Source organism: Dama dama, chromosome 19, assembly GCF_033118175.1.
Source record: "Dama dama isolate Ldn47 chromosome 19, ASM3311817v1, whole genome shotgun sequence".
Taxonomy (NCBI): Eukaryota; Metazoa; Chordata; class Mammalia; order Artiodactyla; family Cervidae; genus Dama; species Dama dama.
Window position 1 is genome coordinate 87,172,843 of NC_083699.1, and position 22,374 is coordinate 87,195,216.

Genomic DNA, 22,374 nt, shown 5'->3' on the forward strand with positions numbered 1-22,374 from the left:
CATATAGTAGCCATTAGTCAGGTAACTATTCAAGTTAAATTAATTAAAATACAATTGAGTGAAAAACAATCAATTCCTCCATCACACTGACCACATTTCAGGTTCTCAGCAGTCACACAAAGCTAGCAGCTACCATGCTGGACAAACAGAACATTTCCATGATCACACCAAGTTCAACAGAACAGCACTGGCCTAGAGACATTTTCTCAGGTTTAGTGAACTGTTTTGTACTAGCACAGTCAGGGTTTAAGCCCAGGTTTTTCGAATGCTAAACCCCATTAGCTTTACTACTCTCCCCCTGCCACTCACTCATTTCTAAGAGATGTGTGGCAGAACAGAGGTACAACCATGCTCTAACATAAGACAGAGAAACTGTGAGGAGAACAGTGAGGGAAGGTGGCCTGCCTGGCTTCATGCGTTGCCTACTCTGACATTTGTTTTATTTGAAGCCTTATGACTGGCAGATCAGCACACCAGCTTTACAAAAACCATCCTCTTGCTTTTCCCATGCCACCCCACACTTTCCTTCACTGCCACTGAAAGACCAGGAGATGAACTAAGAGACTTCTGAGGCTTATTAAACTCATTTTGCATTTGCTTTCAAGTATGTGGGTATGGTGGTTTTCATTTCCCTTGAATAAAGGGCGTCTTTTAATGGCCATATTTTGTCTGGTACAAAAAAAATTTTGTGCCATGTCCCAAAGTAAACCAATTATTTTGAGTCACTTTGTTTTGAACTCTGATTCAGTCTTTTGAAGATCAAACCTTGTGAATGTAGTTTGCCTTTGACTTGGTGAACTCATATTTTTTGGTTGGTTTTATAAATTTAAAGCAGCATGTTAATGAGGAAGGGGTACAGCCTATGTTTGAACTTCAGCACCAAAGCTTAAGTTTTCTTTTTGTTTTAATAATGTATTTTATTTACCTGGTATACAAAATTTAATTTCAACATGCAATCAGAATACAAATTATTTATGAGACAGTTTATATCTTCTATTTTTAAATTCTTGAGCCTCAATTTCTCCATCCTAACAAATAAAGCTATTTGTTTTGTTTAGTTTAATGGGATGGTTTAGATGTACAAAAAATAGAAAGTAATATGAAAAGCCCTTGTATTATTTTGCTGGGTGCATCTATCATCTAGTTTAGTAATTAAAGCATTAAAATACAACTGAAGAGCCACATGCCCTTGCTATACCCATACTTCTCCCTTGCCCAAGTAATCTCTATCATGAACTTGATGATTATTATCCCCATGCAAGTCTGTATTCTTTATCTGTATAGGTGTACAGGCCTAAAAATATTACTTAAAATGTTAAATGTTAGATTCTATAGATTCTTCCTGAAACTTGCTTTTTTCCCATTCAGTACTGATTTTAAGACAGATCTGGGGTGTACATATAACTTCAGTGCCTTCTAACTCTTGCATTCAACCATGTGAATTTGCCATCCACTTGCCTCAGTAGTTTTCAAATGATCACTATAGCATCAGAGCTCTAACAAACATCTTTGTGTCTCTGTGTATGTCCCTTGAGGATATGCCAGAGTTTCTCTTGGGCTTAGCTATTTAAACTGTGTCCCTGGACCAGCAACAATGACGTCACCTAGGAGCTTGTCAGAAATTAAGAATCTCAGGAATTGGGAGATTGGGCCTGACATATATACACTACTGTTTATAAAATAGGTAAGTAATGAGACCCTACTGCATGGAACTCTACTCAATGCTCTATGGTGACCTAAATGGGAAAGAAATCCAAAAACAGTGGGGATATATGTATGGCTGATTCACTTGCCTGGCTGTAGAGCAGAAACTGACCCAGCAATGTAAAGCAACTATACTTCAATTTAAAAAGGAAAAGAAAAAAAAGAAGAAAAAAACCCCAGAATCTCAGAACTTTCCAGCCTAACAAACTAGAAACTGGTTTTAACTAGATCCTGTGGTGATGTGTATGTACATCAAAGATTGAGAAGCACTGCTGTAGGAACACCACAAAGTAGAATTGCTGAATGAAAGATCTTATTGGTGATTTATCAAAATGCTCTTAAAGGTGGTTGTGCCACTATAAACTTTGACCAGCAGAGTTTTTCACCTCAAATCCTCAAAATTTGATATAATCAGGATCTCCAAATTATGCCAATCTTTTAAAAAAATGGTATGTCATTTTAATTTTCTCTGATCACTAATTGGGTGTCTTACATGTTTATTGGCCATTCAGGTGTCCTTTCTCAAGAATTACCTTTTTCATTTCTTTTGACTATTTTTCTGTTGATACGTAATCCCGTGACTGTAGTCGTTCCCTGATAGCAGTACAAAATGTGCAATAGATCAACAAGTCTCCCAGTCATGCTTCACACACTATTTATATCCTCTAATGAGCTCTGAAGGCAGGGCTCATGTACTGCTGTATCTCCTAGGATGTAGCACACCCCTCACAGATGAAGGGCAGTGGGATTTGTATTACTGTAGCCAGCTCAGAGGAGAGGTTTGGAATGGAGATATAAAATGAGCATCATTAGCATATAGAAGAGATTTAATGCAATGGAAAGGAGTAACATCAACTAGGAAGGTTGTAGAGAAATGAAAAAGGACAATTAAATCCTGAAGGGCTATAGCATTTAGGCAAGGGAAATCTTCAATGAGGAAGGAAATTCTAAAGCTATCAAGCAAAAGACAAACTTTGATTATCTAGAAATCTAAATATTGTATAGTAAAGGACACCATAAGCAAAGCCAATATAAAACAATAGACTAGGGGAAGAAACTTGTAATGGAGATGACAAGAGTCAACATATATGTAAAAAGCTCTTAAAAACTGATAAGAAAAGTCGGGCTAATTGTAAAATGGATAAAGAATATTAATAGCCTATTTGCAGAAAAGGAAATTCAAATAGCAAATAAATATATTTTTTAATGCTCAAATTAATTTATGATTAGGAGTATTATTTTAAAGATATTTGAAGGAGCAATGACCAAGATGTGGAAGAAAGGGTACCCCTTCACACTTTGGTGACAAAATCAATAAAATAAGCCTCAATGAAATGAGGCAGAAGCCATATGAAAATAGACAAATAATTAGTAGAGGATGGAATAAAAGTGGAAAAGGTAATGCTGACAAATCTCTTGCTAACAACTGAAAAACTGGTCAAAATATATGAATGGGCATCAACAGAAATAACCAACAACAGAAAGAGACCTATATGCTTTGTAGATTAAGAATTCATTAGATATAAAGTTCAAAATGATTATGTTTAAAATGTTCATGGTAATAAAAAGACAACTCTGAAAAATTCAGAGAACAAAAAAACATAAAAAGGCATAGGAAAATTTGAAAAGAACCATATAGAAGCTGTAGAACTGAAAAGTTTAATTATGAAATTAATAACACAAAATCAGAAAACTAATAAATTGGGAAATAGGTGAGAAGAAAATATCTAGGAGAAAAATACTAATAATACTAGGAGAAAAATATCTAGGAGAAAAGAGATTATAGAGAAGAGTAATTAAAATATAGACTATATGTAGTTAAAGGTCAAGTATGTGTAAACAGAATTCTAAAAAGACAGAGAATTATGAAAAAGTAGATTTGAAGAGAATTTTCCAAATGAGAAAAGGTAGCAAGCAATAGACTGAGGAAAATCTGCAGACACCAAGTAGGAAGAAAACCAGCCCTCGGTATATCATAGGAAAACTGCTAAAAACTGAAGAAAAACATAAAAATTTGTAAAAGTGTCTAGTGGAAAAAAATGCATATTAAAAATAGTTAATTTCTTAACAGAAGTGATAGAAATAAGAGAACATTGGAAAAATTCCTCCAAAGTGCTGAAATAAGTAACTACCAAGCTAAATTTCTGTACCCAGCAAAAGTACTATTTACTAATCAGACAAATAAAAGCTGAACAAATTAATCAAGTGGAGAACAACTTAGGACTTCCCTGGTAGTGCAGTGAATAAGCATCCTCCTGCCAGTGCAGGGCACACGGGTTTGATCCCTGGTCCAGGAAGATTTCACATGTCACAGAGCAACTAGGCCCATGTGCCACAGCTACTGGGCCCACACCCTAAAGCCTGCTAGTCACACCTACTGAACCCACTTGCTGCAACTACTGAAGCCCAAGAGCCTAGAGCCTGTGCTCCTCAAAAAAGAGAAGCCACCACAATGAGAAGCCCTCACACCACAAGGAAGACTAGTGCCTACTCACCACAACTAGAGAAAGCCCATGCAAAGCAATGAAGACCCAGTGCAGCAGAAAATAACTTAAAAAAAAAAAAAGACTAGAGAAACTTTAGGAATTATGAAAGGGTATTCTTTGGTCTAAGATAAAAACCATCCCAGATGAAAACTTGAAAATGCAGAATAATAAAAGATAAAAAGTAATGATAATAGTAAAAATATACAGTTGACCCTTGAACAAAATGAGTTGGACTTACACAGGTCCACTTACAACAAACTTTCTTTTCCCCAATACATACATACTAAAGTATACTAATGATCCACAGTTGACGGAATCTGTGGATATAGAACCATATATAGGTAAAGTGAAAGTATTAGTCACTCAATCATGTTCAATTCTTGGTGAGACCATGAACTATAGCCTGCCACGCTCCTCTGTCCATGGAGTTCTCCAAGCAAGAACAGTGGAGTGGGTTGCCATTCTCTTCTCCAGGGGAATCTTCCTGACGCAGGGACTGAACCCAGGTCTCCTGCATTGCAGGCAGATTCTTTACTTTTGAGCCATTCTGCCCTTGGACTGAAGTATACTAAATGATCCACAGTTAACTGAATCTGTGGATATAGAACCACATATAGGGAGAAGGTGACTAAAGTTACATTCAGATTTCTGATTGTGTGGGATATTGGCCCCCACAGCCTCCATGCTCTTCAAGGGTTAATTGTATATTTAATGAACAATGGCTGTATAAAATAATATTTTCTTGTGGGATTTAAGACTGATGCATGATTAAAATCCAATACAACAGCATATAGGTTGATAGAAACTTAAACAGATTTAAAGAGTTCTAGGTTCTTGTGTTGTCTGGAAAAATGATACAAGTACCAGTAAACATACCTGGATAAGTCTATATACTTTCTCATATCTATTGAGCTACTCAAGTTATTTTTTTCCCTTTCATCCATTAATGTGATCAACTTCACTGATGTTTCTTTCTAAACCAGAACCATCTCTCTTTCCTGGGATGAACCCTACTTTAAATATTTAGCTAGCCTGATAATCTCACTTAGGTTTTATACACTAATGATTCAAAGTAATACCTACAGCTTATGTCCCCTTGGATTGCAAGGAGATCCAACCAATCCATCCTAAAGGAAACCAGTCCTAAACATTCATTGGCAGGACTGATGTTGAAGTTGATGCCCCAAAATTTTGGCCATCTGATGTGAAGACTTGACTCACTGGAAAAGACCCTGATGCTTAGAAAGATAGAAGGTAGAAGAAGAATGGGGCAACAGAGGATGTGATGGTTGATGGCATCACTGACTCGATGGACATGAGTTTCAGCAAGTTCCAGAAGATGGTGAAGGACAGGGAAGCCTGGCATATTGCAGTCCACAAGGAAACAAAGAGTCAGACATGACTTATTGACTGAAGAACAAAAATAAATCTTCTCTAAATTTGGATTCAATTAATAATATTGTTTCAAACTATGAAATAAAAATGGACATAACCAGTATAGGCAAATTCAAAATTATAGTAGGATATTTTAACTTACCACTTTTATAAATGCTAGGCAAAAATTCAGTAAAAATAAATAAATTTAATAGCAGAATAGTTCTAAAGAACATATGTAAAAGAGCTGTTCTAGTAACTTAAATAGGGATTTTTTTCATATGCACACTGAACTATTTATGAAACTTGAAATGTCATAATGACAATATTTTGTCATAAAAAGTAAGTTCCACAATTTTGAAAGAATTTAAACTCATGTTCTATGAATGTCATCATATCTAAAAAATAGTAACAAAGTGATAATAATAAAATACAAGTGTATTTGGAAATAAATGTACTTCAAAGTAACCTGCAGGTCACAAAGACACCAAGATGATAATTTTAGAAATATTTTCTACTGAATTGTGATGAAAAGTCTTCATATCAAAATTTATAGGGTGCAGATAAAGATTGTTATCATAAAAGCTAAAACTGAGCAGCTAAGCAACCTTCTTATAAAGATGTAAGAGAGGAATAATAGCAAAACAAACCTAAAGTACAAAGAAGGAAATAATAGGGATAAAAGGAGAGTAGAAAACAAATATACAACAGAGGATCAAAAGCCAAAAACTGATTTTTGTAAGACAATTGAAAAACTTCTAGTGAAAGTAACTGAGAAAACAGAGAAGGCACTAACCAAAACCAAGAATGAAAAGAGGATATCACTATCAATCCTGCAACATTAACAAACTCTTAACATATGGATTATCTTAGAAAAATAAGTTTGAAATGGTAGGTGAAATGGACACATACTAGAAAATCACAACTCTTCAAAACATGTTTTTATAATCTAAATATTCTTCTAGCTATTAAAGAAACTAAATCCATACCTCAAAGAAACATCAGAGATAAGGTCACTACCAAGATTCTATTAAACACTTAAGAAATAATGCAAACCTTACCTGTGTTGTAAGGTCACGGAAAACTTAGTGACAAAAGCTGAAACACACCTTAAAAAAATTTATGCAACCAATCCAACTGATGAAAATAGATAGAGAAATCTCAAATGAATTATTAGCAAATATAATCCAGGAATATATTTTTTTAAAAATTATACATCATAATCAATTTGAGCTCATTCCAGAAAAGTAAGTATTTGGTTAAATATATGAACATCAATCAATATAACTCAGTGTTTCTCAAGTGGCTCAGTCGTAAAAAGCAAGAGATGTGGGTTTGAACTCTGTTGGGAAGATCCTCTGGAGGAGTAAATGGCAACTCACTCCATTATTTGTGTCTGTGAAATCTCATGGACAGAAGAACCTGACGGGCTACAGTTCCTGGGGTTTCAAAGAGTAGGACACAACTGAGCAAGTAGCGTGCACACAGTGATATAACTCACCAAATGAGAACAATTATATGATCATTTTTGTAAAATATAGAAAAATAACTTGATAATATTCAGCATTCTTCATGATTTTTGAAACAAGTCCTGTGGGAACTGAAACATGCTTCTTTAACCTGGTAAAAGATCCAGATTCCAAAGTAAACACCATACCTATTGAAGATTTTCCCTTTGAGATCAGCAAAAGGTTAAATACTGCTTCTATTCATCTTTTGTTGGAATTCCTAACCAGTGCAGAAGGGCAAGAAAAAGAAATAAAATGCTGAAGGGAATGGAAAAGAAGAAATAAAGCTACTAATCATTTGCACATGATATATGCAAAATCAAAATGATTTCTAGAAATGGTTACTTAATAAGAATGCTAATGTCTGCTAAATAGAAACATCAATATCTATTGATAGCCCTGAAACTTTAGTTAAAACTGTTAAAACACAAGTTGCTGAATTCCAACTCTCAAATTTCTGATTTAGTTCTGGGGTGGGGGTCAAGAATTTGCATTCTGCTCAGTTCCAATGTGATATTACCTCTAGTCAAATCACTGTGGATAGATACTCTATTGTCATGGATTGTAAGAGTCAACATTCTGAATATGTCAGATTACCTCAACCTAAGTCAGTGCAACTCCATTTAAAATTTTCATATTTGGGGCATCTCAGGAAGTAGATTCTGAAATGTAGACTGAGGCATCACAGATAACTGTGAGTAAAGGGCATGGACACTTAAGACAGACTCCCTGAATTTGAATACTGCCTCCTACTTAGTGACTGTGCATTCTGTCACTTGTAAAATAGGAAAGAATTATCACATGATTGTTAAAAGGATTAAATATATATAGTTTAGATGTGTGCCCAGCACACATGAAATACTATGCATGAGTTTAATTAGGTAAAATAAAATAAAAACATGAAAATGAAATCTACTGGATATCTTCTAGAGTTCAGATGCAGACTCATGCACATGTGGACAGATAGTTTAACCAAGGGAGATACAGAACAGTGGGGAAAGAAGATTATATTTCCAAATGAAAGGTATTAGGAAAAACACCACACTATATGTAAAAAGCAGTTCCAAGTAGATTACAGATCAAAACAGCTTAGGAAAAAAATTAAGTTTTCAGAGGATAATCCAGATGAATATCTTCGTGACCTTGAGATAGAGAAAGATTTCTTAAATATTATACAAAGGATATTAACCAGAAAGGAAAATAATGATAAACTGGACATTACAATTAAGATTTTATGTTATTAGAAGAAACATAAGGCTTGTATACAAAATATATACAGAATTTCACATAACAAAAATTGAAAAGCAAAATTAAAAATATCCTTCCTCAAAACAAAAATCCAAAATGACAAGTAACTAAGTAAACAGATAAAGGACTTATTCTCTTGTGGCTCAGATGGTAAAGAATCCGCCTGCAATGTGGGAGACCTGGGTTCGATCCTTGGGTTGATAAGATCCCCTGGAGAAGGGAAAGGCTACCCACTCCAGTATTCTGGCCTGGAGAATCCCATGAACTGTATAGTCCATGGGGTTGCAAAGAGTCAGACATGACTGAGTGACTTTCACAAGCAGGCATTTCACAAAGGAGAAAATCCAAATGGCTAAAAACAGGTATGAAAAAGCAATTTAATCTCATTACTAGTCAGGGAAATGCAAACTAGCTTACTATAAACACAAATGGCTAAAATTCTTTAAACGTTGGTTAAGTGGGTGTTGGTGAGAATGTGGAGGAATAAGAATTAAGTACCAAGGGAAAATAAATTATTATAACCACTCATTGTAGCATTACTTAGTAAATATAAAGATGTCTATAAGTCTGTGACCCACCAATTTTAGTCTTAAGTATATACATCCAAAGAAACACATACACATGTGAAATAGGAGATAAATTCTAATAATCACAGTAGCATCATTTGTAATAGCCTCAAACTAGAAACAACCTGTATGTGCCCAAGAGTAGACAGGACATATAAATTATAGGGTATCCATAACTTAGAATACTATACAGTGATGATAAAGAATGGAGATACATGCAATTAAATGGCTGAACCTTAAAAACACAATGCTGAGGGAAAGAATCCTGATGATTGCCATAAAAGAAGACACGGCAATTACCTTGGCAAAGCCTTTACCTGGAAGGGGAATTTGAAAGCTTTCTGAGATTTTGTCAGTGTTGTTTCTTTTTTTCTTTTTTTTTTTTTTTTAGTGGAGTGCAGTTTATTACACTGGCGGGCCCAAGGCAGAGTCTCCTCTTAGCCAAGGACCCTGACCAGCATTTGTGAAAATCTTTTATACCCCATGTGTACGCGTCCAAACCCACTACCCCAATTCCCTTGAGACTTACATAAACAAAGGAAGGGTAAATACAACTACAATAACCCCATCATTCACGTGTTATGTGTTCAAACAGTCAATAATCAATAAGCCCGCAGTTACATTCCAAATAGTTAATAACCGATAAGCTTGTGCTTACATTCTGATAGATAGTGTCCAGAGGCAGGGGTGATTAGTGTCTGTTTTCTCTTCTTCAAGATTCCCCTGCCCAGAGCGGGGTCTTATCCTTCCATTGTCATTCCCACAGGCGCTAAGCACAGAGTTCAGAGTCCACTGGAGAGGTGGCCGCACACGATCAGCACAGACAGGCCTGAGATGGAGTCCAGGCCCTATGAATTCCTTCTTCATTCCCCCCTCTTGATGCTCTTAGTTTCCATAACGAGCATCATTTATTGAGATATATTGTATCTTAGCCCTCCTGCCACCCACGTGAGAGAATGCTATCAACCCTTGGGTTACAAAATTCACGAGGCATTGTAGGAAGCAGGGCCCACAAAGCAATATGATCAAGATTACTATAACAACAGTTCGTTAGACATGGCTTTCACTTGATTTTGCATATCCTCCAAAGCAGCAGATACATCTTCAGACAGGTCAGGGATGTGCACACCATTCGCCAAAGTCCCTCCTTGGGCTGCTGTGAGTATGTCTAATGACATCCTAACTTGAATTACTGCCTTCCTCATCTGAATCTGTTCTTCGTTCAAAGCTTGAATGGCTTTAGTACTGTCTAAGAGGGCCTGTTTAATGAAATTAGTTAAGGCCTCTACCTTAACCATGATATCCGTTGTCCCTACAGAGGGTATAAACAAGGCAGCAACATAGTCATACCATTGGAACACAGATCGTGTCCATCTTGCATGCAGATAAGGCAGGTTTACTGGAGGCTGGTGTAGGCTAGGCTTAATTCTGCCATGGGCGAAAGCAAATCCCAATGTGCAACGCCGCACCCAGCCAACTGGTAACCATGGCCATAAGTTAAGCCCACAGAGCCACTGGGTCCCATTGGGGGCTACCCAGCGGATTCCAGGATTATATTTCCAGTCGGAACCGGGCCACTGAGCAGACTGATTGGGGTGATAGGTAACTTCCAAGATTTGTTTACTTTGTTCAGGGGACAAATAACAATTCTTTTGGGTCTAGGGGATGGTCTCCAAATCCAACTTTCTGTTCTTTTTGTTCCCAGCAAATAGTAGCAGGGGCAATCAACTGTCCTTTCTCAGGAGTCATCCAGAAATATTCCTCCCAGACCTGGTAGTACTGCTCAAGGCACCGGGAGGCCTGTCCCCCTTTTGTAAGGGAGCCCTGTTCCTCTTTAATTCTCATATATGAGGTATAAGCCTTTGTTATCTTCATAAGGCTGGTGTTCATGTTAAATGTAACCCTATGTCCCTGGCCCATTGATGGCTTCTTCTAACACCAGAGGGCAAAGAAAGGTTATGGTTGGTGAGAGAGAGGAAAGTTCCTTTCTATTGTTAAAGTCCCCATAATGGAGTGACGATACCCACCAGGAGAGTCTGCCTATTACTGACAGGGGCATAGCCCCACATACCCAAGTTCAGAATTGCATTGGTGAGGCCGAGCAGCAGGAGTCGTTTACCCAGCTCCATCCTGTAGAGGGCTCGTCTGGGACCTAGTTTTCTTCTTCCTCCTCAGAATGATCTTGGTTTCCCGTGGGTCGGTGGGGTCCTTCTGGGTGGTCCACTCAGCGTCCTCCGGGTCAGCGTGGTATGCCTTCTTTGCTCTGGTGTGATGGATCAAGGGACAATACCTGCAACTTTAACTGCAGTGGGGTAGTTAGAATAACATAAGGGCCCTTTCACCAAAGGGCTAGCAAATCATGTTTCCAGTCTTTGACCTATACTTGGTCACCAAGTGTAAACTCATGAATCTCTTCCCAAAGGGGGAACGGCACACTTTCTTGTACAAACTTAGTTACCCGATTTATTACCTTACCCAGTTCCATCTGCTGTGAAATCCTATCCCCCCTTACCTGAGGCAAATTTGTTGACACCTGTTTTCTTATGGGAGGAGGCCTCCCATACACAATTTCGTGTGGAGAATAGCCTTGGGACTGTGGGGTCATCCTGAGTCTGAGCAGAGCCATTGGGAGCAAGTCCACTCAGGAGCAGTCAGTCTCTCTGATCCACTTGGAGAGTCTCTTTAAGTGTCCGGTTGGTTCATTCCACCATCTCAGAACTCTGGGCCTATATGCAGTGTGCAGTTTAAAGTTTTGCTTACTTGTTATACTAAATCAGCTACAAAAGCCGGGCCATTGCCTGATCCAATGCTGGTAGGAAATCCAAATCTAGGAACCACTTCCCTAATCAGGCACCGGGATACTTCTGATTCTCTTTCAGTCCAGGTAGGAAAAGCTTTTACCCATCTCAAGAATGCACATACCATGACCAGCAGGTAACGGTAGTGTCGGTGAGGTTTCATTTCAGTGAAGTCCACTCCCAGGTGTTCAAGGGGCAGTGTGCCTTTCAGTTGAATACCCGGAGGTTTTTGTCTGAATACCCAAGAGGCAGCATTAACCTGTGAGCAGGCAGCATGGCCTAGGTGGGTCGCTTGGTGTGTCTAGCTTACCAGAGTGTGTGCCAGCTCCTCCAGTACCAATAATTTGCCACTTGGCAATTCCCACCCTCTCTTTTCAGTCTTGATGGCCCCTTCCACTTTGGAATACCCGAGAGCTGTTGTCCCTGTTTTATCAGGCGAGTGCCATCAGCATATAAGACCCAATTAGGGTCTGGAACCTTGAGCCCTTCTTTAAAACAAACCCCAGATACCTTACCTCCTCTTTGTAGATCTGTGCCTTCTTCTTCGACACCCGGTAACCTGCTTCCATCAACAGCTGGAGCAGTGCATTTGTCCCTTTCCAGCATTTTTCCTTGGTCTCAGGCAGCCAGCAGCAGGTCATCCCCCTATTGTAGGAGCTGACATCCATACTCTTCCGGATGGAATGAGTCCAGATCAGAAGCCAAGGCTTCCCCAAAGATGGCTGGGAAGTTTTTAAACCCTTGTGGGGGAGTCCAGATGAGCTGTTGTTTGGTGCTCCCCACTGGATCTTCCCATTCAAAGGCAAAGATGAGCTGTGACGCTGGGGCAAGGCGTATGCAGAAGAAGGCATCCTTGAGATCTAGGCAAGTGTAAACTTTAGTCCTCGGTGGGAGGAGGCTAAGTAAGGTATAGGGGTTTGGAACAGTGGGATGTAAAGTCACAGTAGCCTGGTTGACTAGCCTGAGATCTTGTACAGGCCTATAGTTCTGTCCTCCTTCCCTTTTGACTGGCAGGATTGGCGTATTCCAAGCCGACTGGCACTCTACCAGAATGCCTGCTTGTTTCAATCTATTGATGTGGGGCAATATGCCGGTTCAGTCCTCCATCCATAGGGGGTATTGGCACCCTCTAACCAGGACGGTGCCTGGTTTGAGTTCCATTATCACTGGGGCATGATGTTTAGCCAGCCTGGGGGAAGGGGTGGGTTGTCTTCCACCCAGACCTCAGGGAATAATTGAGTTAGCTCCCTCATGCTCTTCTGGCCCACCCGGTTCTGCCTTCAGAGGCTCATGCAACCTCCACTCATCTTGGGTTGGTATTGAGAGAGAGGGCAAATAAGTCATAGAGTCCGTCCAGAAGGTGGGCCTCTCCTCAGGGGAGAAAGTCACTTGTGCTCCTAGTTTGGAGAGCAAGTCTCTTCCCAACAGGGGTACTGGGCACTCAGGAATGTAGAGAAATTCATGAATCACTTGGTGCCCCCCCTCCCCCCATCTGACATTTTCTGGGCTGGCAAAACAATTTAATCATCTCTTCTTCCGATACCCCAGTTACAGCGATAGTCTTTGTGGACAGAGGTGCCACAGGTTTTGTTACTACCGACAGTTCTCCTGTATCCACCATGAAGTCAATGTTTTGGTCCCCCACTTTTACGGTTACCATGGGCTCTCAGGGACCTGATATCTCTGAGCCCTAGCAGCCCTAGTTAATTTCCAGGTCAGCAAGCCCCACAACTGCGGGAGCTTCCTCTTCCTTGCCTTAGGGCATTCATTCTTCCAGTGGCCAAAAGCTCGGCGCCAGGCACACTGGTTTGGCTGTAACTGGCCCAGGGCCTCCCTTGGGACCGGCTGAAGGACTGTCCTGTCCCTGGGGCAGATGAGGTTTTCCGGAGGGCCCGAGATAGACTTTTCCCGAGCAGCAGCTAGCACTGTAAGTCTCTTGTCTGTTCTCTTTTATTCCCTCCGGCTCTCTGGCAGAGCGCAGTCTCTGCTTAATTCCAACATCTCCCTCCCCCTCTTGTCAGTACTCACCGGGAGAGGCGGGTATAGCTTGGGCGGTTCGGTTGGAGCCGGATCCTGGAAGTGTTGCCCAGAGGCTTCTGTCACCGGGATCAGAGCCTGCCCAAACGGCGGCTCTACGAACTCCGGGAAAGCTGGCAGAGGAGCAGTGGCTGTTGCAGAAATTTCACCTGGCCCTGGATCGGGCATTAAGGCGGCCTCCGGTCCTGGTGAAGCACTGGGAGGCAGGCGTGTCATTATCCAGCATGGGGGAGGGGTCAGGTCATCCCCGTCCAAATCCTGTAGAATTTCCTTTTTTATCATCAGTCAATTTTTGTGCCATTAATATTTTTCCCTTTCCCTTCTGGATACAGAACCTTGTCCAAGTAGGAGGGTCTCAAGCTAACCCTAGCCATGAGTCAATAGATGGATATAGATCCAGGTGTCCTGGCTCTCCTGTGACTACTGTATAGATTGCTTCCACTATTTTTAAGTTCACGGTGTTCTCTGGTGGCCATCCTGCTCACATAGGGGTCCATTCGACCCCACAGAGTATGTGGAGGCAGTTAGGCTTCATCTTCACCCCATAGTCTCCTCCTAATCCCTTCTTTAAATTTTTAATCATGCACTCCAATACAGTTGCCTTAGATTCACTTTCCCCCATCTTGCTTACCTTCTCGGACCTTCTTCTACTTTTCCTTTTCGTTCTGTCTACGAAGTTCTCAGTACCCTATGTACTTCTGATATTTCCACTCAGTGACACTTAAATTGCCATTCTGCCTCCTTCCTAATTGGGGTGAGAAGAGCCTTACCTGCCAGACCCCAGAGGGAGAAGGGGGATCGGCGTGTCTTCACCTGCCAGTCAGCATAGCTGAACCAGAACACCACGTGGTCCAAGACTGTTTCTCCCTTAAAGTCCATTCTTCCTTGGTGGGCTTGATCAGGTGCGAATGAAAACACAAGATGGGTTAAATATCCCACGTCCCAGGCCATCTCCGGAAAAGCCAATTCATACTCACTTCTGTATCCCCCTCCTTCTAGCCTAACAATTCCGGGGGGTGGGGTCAAGAATTTCACAGCAGACGGGACACCTCCTGGGGGAGGGCAGAATACGAGCATACAAGGACCAGTTTCCTATCCTAAAAATCCCCTGGCAATCGCTTGGTAATAATTTTCCCCAAGACGGCGTGGACACACCTCCTAAAGGTCCTTCACAAATTTCCTTCCTAAACCCTAGCACGCTCGTCGACCTGTGTGCCAAGCAATCGCCGCCTGCCTATTCCAGGCTCCTGTGGGTCCCCGCTCCTTCTGGTCCCTCCCAGGGGGGTGATCAGGCCCCCTCTTCCACCCTGCCGGGTGGGCTTCTCCTCACCCGAGCGCTCAGTTTCCCTGCTGCCGTCCACTACCTGCTGACGTGAAAGGTCCGGGCGTTGAGAAGCAGAATCTTTCCAGAGGGGCGAGGCGCCTTCCCCCCTCTAGGAGATTCAAGCTACAAAGCCTCGGGGTGGCCTCAAATGAGACCTGTCTCCTCAAAGTGAGGAGTTTCCCGGCCAATGCACCAAATGTTATAGCCACGCTTTCCGGGAAACAAACTCACTCAGAAGGACAATGCAGATAGTGGAGTGCAGTTTATTACACTGGCGGGCCCAAGGCAGAGTCTCCTCTTAGCCAAGGACCAGTGTTGTTTCTTGACCTGGATGTTTGCTCTATATTCTAATATTACTTATATGTATTATTGTTTTATGTACTTTACAGTATGTGCCTTTCCCACAATAAAAATGGTAGAAGAGAAAGTGGAGAAGATCTGAATGGCCAGACTTGTATGTATTAAACCGGGGTTTTGTTAAAAGTGAAGGGGAATCAGGAGTTCCAAAAATCCATTAGTTATATATTTTCATGTAGTAATAACCCAGAAAGTGATGTCAGACAGTTTTTTCTTCATTGGAAAGGGAATAAAACCACTACCGATACTGAAAGAGAAGGAGGCTCTGGGATGACATGATCCTACCTGGGAAGAGATGCAGCATTCTGGTGTGTAGGAAGGGGAAGAAGCAGGTAGAAATATGCAATTGTTGATCCTGTTAATGCCCATGAGTCATGCTTTATATATGCTGTACCTCCCTGCCTACTATGCCCTTCCCACTACCCCTTCACCTAGCTCCTATCTGTCCCTGAAGAACTCAGCTCAGAGGCCCACTTCTCCAGGAAACTGAAGCCCCTGCTCCCTCCCTCCTAAGAGCTGCTTGCCCCCAACAGTCAGGGTCACATGGCAGAGTACTTCTCTGCTCTTCACCTTGTGGACCAATCTTTCACCTCTACAGACAAGTGATCCCTGCATTTCAGGCTAAGATCTGGTGCTGACGGTCAGGGCTATAGGCTGGACAAGGGAGCACTGAGAAGACACTGGAAGACTGGAGATAGGCACAGAGCTCTGGACCCATCCATGAGATTCCTCCCTTCAGTGGCCTTCAGGAGGGGGAAGCAGAGAAATAAATGAGGTTGCCTCGGAGTTGGGACTCAGCACATATTTCCACTCAGTCTTAAACTAGCCTGTTCCACAGAATCAAGTACAGCAGTTATTACCAATCCCACACTACAAACGGGAAGCTCAGACCCTGAGAAAGAAAGTAAACACCTTATTCCAAGGTCAGAGAGGCAGAGCTGGATTGCAAATACTAGCCTCTGTAGCTCAGGGTCTGACTATAGACATGAGGAGAATACTCAGGAAACAACTTAAAAGTCATCCTTTGTCATCCCAGACCTGGGTGGACACAGATGCTGTCCTCAAGTATGGAAATGTATAATAGGGTTTCCAAGACCTTGTTTTGGGAAAGAACCAAAGGCAGGGAGCCAAGGCACTGAGTAACCAGCCCCCAGGCAGGGAATTGTTCCTGCAGCCCAGACCCCTAGCCCACTGTGGGCATTGGCTATCGTTCATCATTCTGACTCAGGAGAAGCCCCTGAGAATCAGACATGCAAGTCAGCAAGTGTGTATGGAGCACCTTCTCGGAGTGCTTAGCAGCTACGGAGTGCTACCACTGCTATCTATGGGGGTCAATGGCAGCAGGCAGGACAGTCGAGAGCCATGCCAGCCTCAGGTCCAGCACTGTCTGGGCAGGTTCATTTCCCTTTCTTACTCATGAAGACATTCACTGATTAAGCATATGTTTACCAAGGAACCCACGGGCTGAGACGTCTTTGGAAACAGTGGTACCCATTTCTGCATGGCAATGCTCACCACTTTCTAAACCCCTGACCCATATCCTGGTGTATTTAACGGTGGACTGCTATTGGACAGAGACTCCCCAGACAATCCTATCTGTGAGGCTGTCACGGCTAACGCCATGACAGGCAGCCTAGATTAGGAGTAGGCCTGGTTTCCCGGAGTAACATAATTATCAGGCCACCTGGAGCCAGCCAATCAACATGTGCCTAGCAAGAAAAAGGGAACCTATCAGGGGAAAGCTGAAAGCCCACAAGGATTGGGCCAACAAAAATTGCCTTGCAACTGTGTAACCAATCCGCTTGCTCCAACTACCCGATTGTACCCAATAAATACCCGAGAGAACTGGGGCTCGGGGCCTTTTCGTCCTCACACCCTTGGTGAGGGCAGGAGGCGCTGGCTCGAGTCAGTAATAAATTCCCCTATTGCAAGTTGCATTGCCTCGAGGAGTCTTCTTTCCTGATCGGGGATCTGGAGTACGGGCAGAACATTTGGGGGCTCGTCCGGGATCCCTTGACCGGTGAAGAACGCTCTTTGGAACAAAGGGGGAAAAGGACAGGTAATAGCACCGATGCTCAGGCAGGTCTGGAAAAGTCCAGTGTAAATCCGAGGCCCTGCTAAAAGGCAGGAAGGTGTCTGGCGTGAGGGAAAGCTTTCCATGAGGGAACGGATTGGCCATTCCGGCCGGCGTGAGGCTGAGGCCAGCGAGCATGCTGGAAGGCAGCCAGCTCTGCGGGAAGGAGACCTCCTCTCCTAAGCCCGGATCTGGGGAACAGTGGACGCCTTTCGGTAAGGTGACCCTTGTTCCAGAGGATAGGGAGACTCAGGGGGTCCCGCCCCCCAGTTCTGTGTTGTTGGCCGATTGTGTCTGTCTGTGTGTTTTTCTGTATAACTGCCAGCATTGTCTCCTGTGTCGTCGTTCTATGGTGTGCCGTTGTCTACTTCCTCCTATAAAGCCTTGGAGCCTCATTTCTGTTTCTGAGAGTTTCAGTGAACAGGCAGACAGTTGTCAGGGCAACTGATGAGTCCCGGCCAGGGCTACTCTCTGGCGGATTCTAAAGGCCTCCCAACAAGTCAGCCCCAGTAACGGGAACCCGAGAGGGTGAAACTCTTTTCTTTTTTCTCATATTCTAAACCGAGAATCTGGCCAAATAAAAACCCGTCTGTGTGGGCACGGGACAGGCACTTAAGAGCCGATAGGGCGCCTGCCACTGGAAGACTCCCATGAAAGGATAAGGGGGTCACAGAATGGGCTAGAAACCCTTAGGGTGCCCGCCCCCAGCAAGAAAACTTCCGTGCAACGACTAAGGCACTCAAATAGTTCCACGAAGCATACCACAAGCCCAACCTCCTGGCCGCCACCACTCCCGATAGGATTTTTTGGTGGTAATTCTTGGTGACCTTCTTCTGACTCTCGCTATGGGGCAAGGAGAATCTACCCCACTCTCTCTCATGACTGATCATTTCTCAGATGTCAGGGCTAGAGCGTATGATCTGTCGCTACTGGTTACAAAGAGTAAGTTAATAACCTTTTGCTCTGCAGAGTGGCCCGCCTTCCAAGTTGGATGGCCTCCAGAGGGAACTTTTCAACCTTCTATTATTCGGGCAGTGAAAGAGAAAATTATGGCTCCTGATCCCTGGGGCCACCCGGGCCAAGTCCCATATGTTATGGTCTGGCAAGATCTAGTAGAAGATCCACCTGAATGGTTAAAACCTTTTGTTCACAAACTCCCTGATTCTCCTAATGTACAAGCCCTGGTTATGGAAACCCCCACTCCCCCAGAGGAAGCCAAGAAGAACAAGGGCCCAAAACCGGTCTTGCAGGAATCCTGGTACCGGAACCTGATTGACTTGGAGACAGAAATTAGGCCCCCGCCATATGCCCCTCCTCCGTTGCAGGTTCCCCCGGGGAGAAGAGCCGCCCCCCCCCCCCCCACGATGAATCAGAAGGGATAAGGGAACCCCGACCCCAGAGAAGAAATAGAGGAAATAGGGGTGAGCAGGATCATGGGGACCCAGAGTTACCTTCATCTACTGTACAGGCACTCCCTGTCCGAGTGGGACCAGCTAACCCGGATGGAGAGCGAACCTATCAGTACTGGCCCATTTCCATGAGTGATCTGTATAATTGGAAAACCCAAAATCCTCCTTTTTCGGAGAAACCCCAAGGCCTCATTGACCTCTTAGATTCCATTTTGTTCACTCATAACCCCACCTGGAATGACTGCCAGCAGCTGTTGCAGGTGCTCTTCACCACGGAAGAACGGGAGCGAATCCTGGCAGAGGCGCGGAAACGGGTCCCGGGGGTCGACGGGAGACCAACGACCCAGCCTCATCTCGTGGACGAGGGGTTTCCTCTGTTGAGGCCTAACTGGGATTTTGAGCGAGTGGAAGGGAGGGAGCGTCTCCGAATGTACCGCCAGACTCTAATGGCTGGCCTGCGGGCCACAGCTAGGAAGCCGACAAACTTGGCAAAGGTAAATTTAGTAAGGCAAGAGCCCACTGAGAGCCCGTCAGCCTTCCTAGAGAGGCTGATGGAAGCTTTCAGGCAATATACACCTATGGACCCCCAGGCTGAGGAGTCATGCGCTGCAGTTCTACTAGCGTTTGTGAATCAGGCAGACCCAAATATTAGGAGGAAATTACAAAAGATAGAGGGGTTAGGAGAACAGACAATACAAGACTTACTGAAAGCAGCTGAAAAGGTATTTAATAATAGGGAGACCCCAGAAGAAAGGGAGGAATGACTTCGTCGGGAGGAAAGGGAACTAGCTGAGAAGATCAGGAAAGAAGATAGGGAACATAGGGCGAAGGAAAACCGGAAGAACCAGAGAGAGCTAGCCAAGATTCTTTTTGCTGGGATGAAGGCTGGAACAGAATTGAGGGAGCCTCGAGGCCCCCAGACGGGAGAAAAAGAGAGACCAGAAAGGCAGGCCCTAAAGAAAGATCAGTGCGCTTACTGCAAAGAACGGGGGCACTGGAAAAATGAGTGCCCTAAGAGGGACCCGAAGAGAGGAACAACCCAGAGAGAGAGAATTTCCCCTGGAACTCGAGTTCTATATGCGGGGGAAGACAGTGACTAGGGGAGTCAAGACTCGGCACCCCTCCCCGAGTCCTGGGTAACCATACATGTGGAGGGGAAACCCGTTGGCTTCAGGGTGGACACTGGCGCCCAACACTGTTTTAAATCAAAAACTGGGACCAATGTCTAAGAAAACCAGCTTGGTGCAGAGAGCCACGGGGACAAAAAAGATATTGTTGGACCACGGAACAGAAAGTAAATCTGGGGACCCACCAGGTGTCCCATTCGTTTTTGGTGATACCAGAATGCCCAGCCCCTCTACTTGGACGGGACTTGTTGACTAAAGTTAATGCTCAGATCCATTTTGACCCTGGGGGAATGTCAGTCACGGATGGACTTGGACTGCCGATACATGTCTTGTCTCTAGCTTTAAGAGACGAATACAGACTTTTTGTGCCTAAGCCCTCAGAGGTTATAGCACCAGATATATAACCATGGGTCCACAAATACCCGTTGGCATGGGCAGAAACAGCAGGAATGGGACTGGCTAAACAGAGACATCCGGTCGTCATCGAACTAAAAGCCGAGGCGACTCCTGTGAGGGTGAGGCAATACTTTAAGAGCCAGGAGGCTCAGCGGGGGATCACTACCCACATTCGACGGCTCATGGATGCCGGAATTCTCAAGCGGTGCCAATCCCCTTGGAACACCCCCTTACTACCGGTGAAGAAGCCGGGGAGTACGGATTACAGACCTGTCCAAGACCTACGAGAAGTCAACAAGCGGGTGAGTGACATACACCCTACTGTCCCCAACCCGTATACCCTCCTGAGCAGTCTGCTGCCTGAGTACACTTGGTACACTGTGTTAGACTTGAAAGATGCTTTCTTCAGCCTACTCCTGGCGGCCCACAGCCAGGAGATATTTGCCTTTGAGTGGACTGAGGGGGAATGCCAACCGGTAGTACCACTAACTTGGACCCGCCTCCCACAAGGGTTCAAAAACTCCCCTCACTGATGGGAGCAGCTGTGTAAAAGATGGACAAAGGAAGGCGGGAGCCGCTATAGTTGATGATTCAGGACAATGTGGGCTGAGACACTTCCCCCAAACACGTCTGCGCAAAAAGCAGAATTGATTGCCCTAATACAGGCTCTGGAACAAGCAAAAGGGAAGCAGACGGGCCCTTCTAGAAGCCCCAGCCCTTGCCCTGCCTAACCCAAATAAACACCAGAAAGGAGAAGACCCTAGGGCACGGGGCAATCGGGCTGCTGATGCGGCCGCTCGAGAAGCGGCCAGCCGGGACTACGCCGCCCCCATATTGGGCGTGGGACTTCCACCTCCTGGTATGGGGACTCTGCCGCCAGTCCCCGACTATTCCCTCCCTGACCTCGTTTGGATCAACGAGGATACCACCCTCCAGAAGGATGACAAAGATGGATGGTACCGAGATCAAAACAACAACCTGATATTGCCTGCCATCCTGGGTCGTCACCTATGTGAACACCTGCATACAACTACACACTTGGGGGAGAAAAAGACCTCGACACTTCTCCAGACGGCCTGCCTGAGGTTCCCTCAACAAAATGCAACTGTACGAGAGATAATCCAGGCTTGCAAAGCGTGCCAGCTGATGAGGACAGGGAAAAGGCAGCACACAGGAACTTGGTACCGAGGAGAAGAGCCAGGGCAACACTGAGAGATAGATTTCACGGAGGTAAGACCAGGCAAGTACGGGTATCGCTATCTGTTGGTTCTGGTAGATACCTTCTTGGGGTGGGTAGAAGCCTTCCCCACTAAGGGAGAGACAGCAACAGTGGTTGCTAAAAAGATCTTAGAAGAGATAGTGCCTAGGTACGGGCTGCCAGTGACTATAGGCTCTGATAACGGACCTGCCTTTGTGAGCCAGATTGTACAAGGGCTGGCCCAAGCTCTGGGGACAAAATGGAAGTTACATTGTGAATATAATCCCCAGAGCTCAGGACAGGTTGAGAGAATGAATCGGACCCTAAAAGAAACTTTGACAAAGTTGGCAATAGAGACTGGCGGGGACTGGGTGACCCTCCTTCCCTTCGTGCTCTTTCGAGCGCGTAACACCCCTTATAAGCTGAATCTTACCCCTTTTGAGATTCTGTATGGAAGACCCCCTCCTGTGTGTCCTATATTCGAGGGAAAATGCCTACCACCACCTACCTTGGGACAATTTCAGCAAACACTGATGGCATTAAGTAAGGTGCATAGCCATGTTTGGAAATTGATTCGAGAGATACACGAGGGTCCAAGCAAGGGGACCATCCCTTCACATAATATTGGCCCGGGTGATTGGGTTTGGGTAAAACGACACCAATCTAAAACATTAGAACCTAGATGGAAAGGCCCTTATGTTGTTCTCCTTACCACTCCTACTGCTGTTAAGGTCGATGGGATCGGGCCCTGGGTTCACTGCAATCACG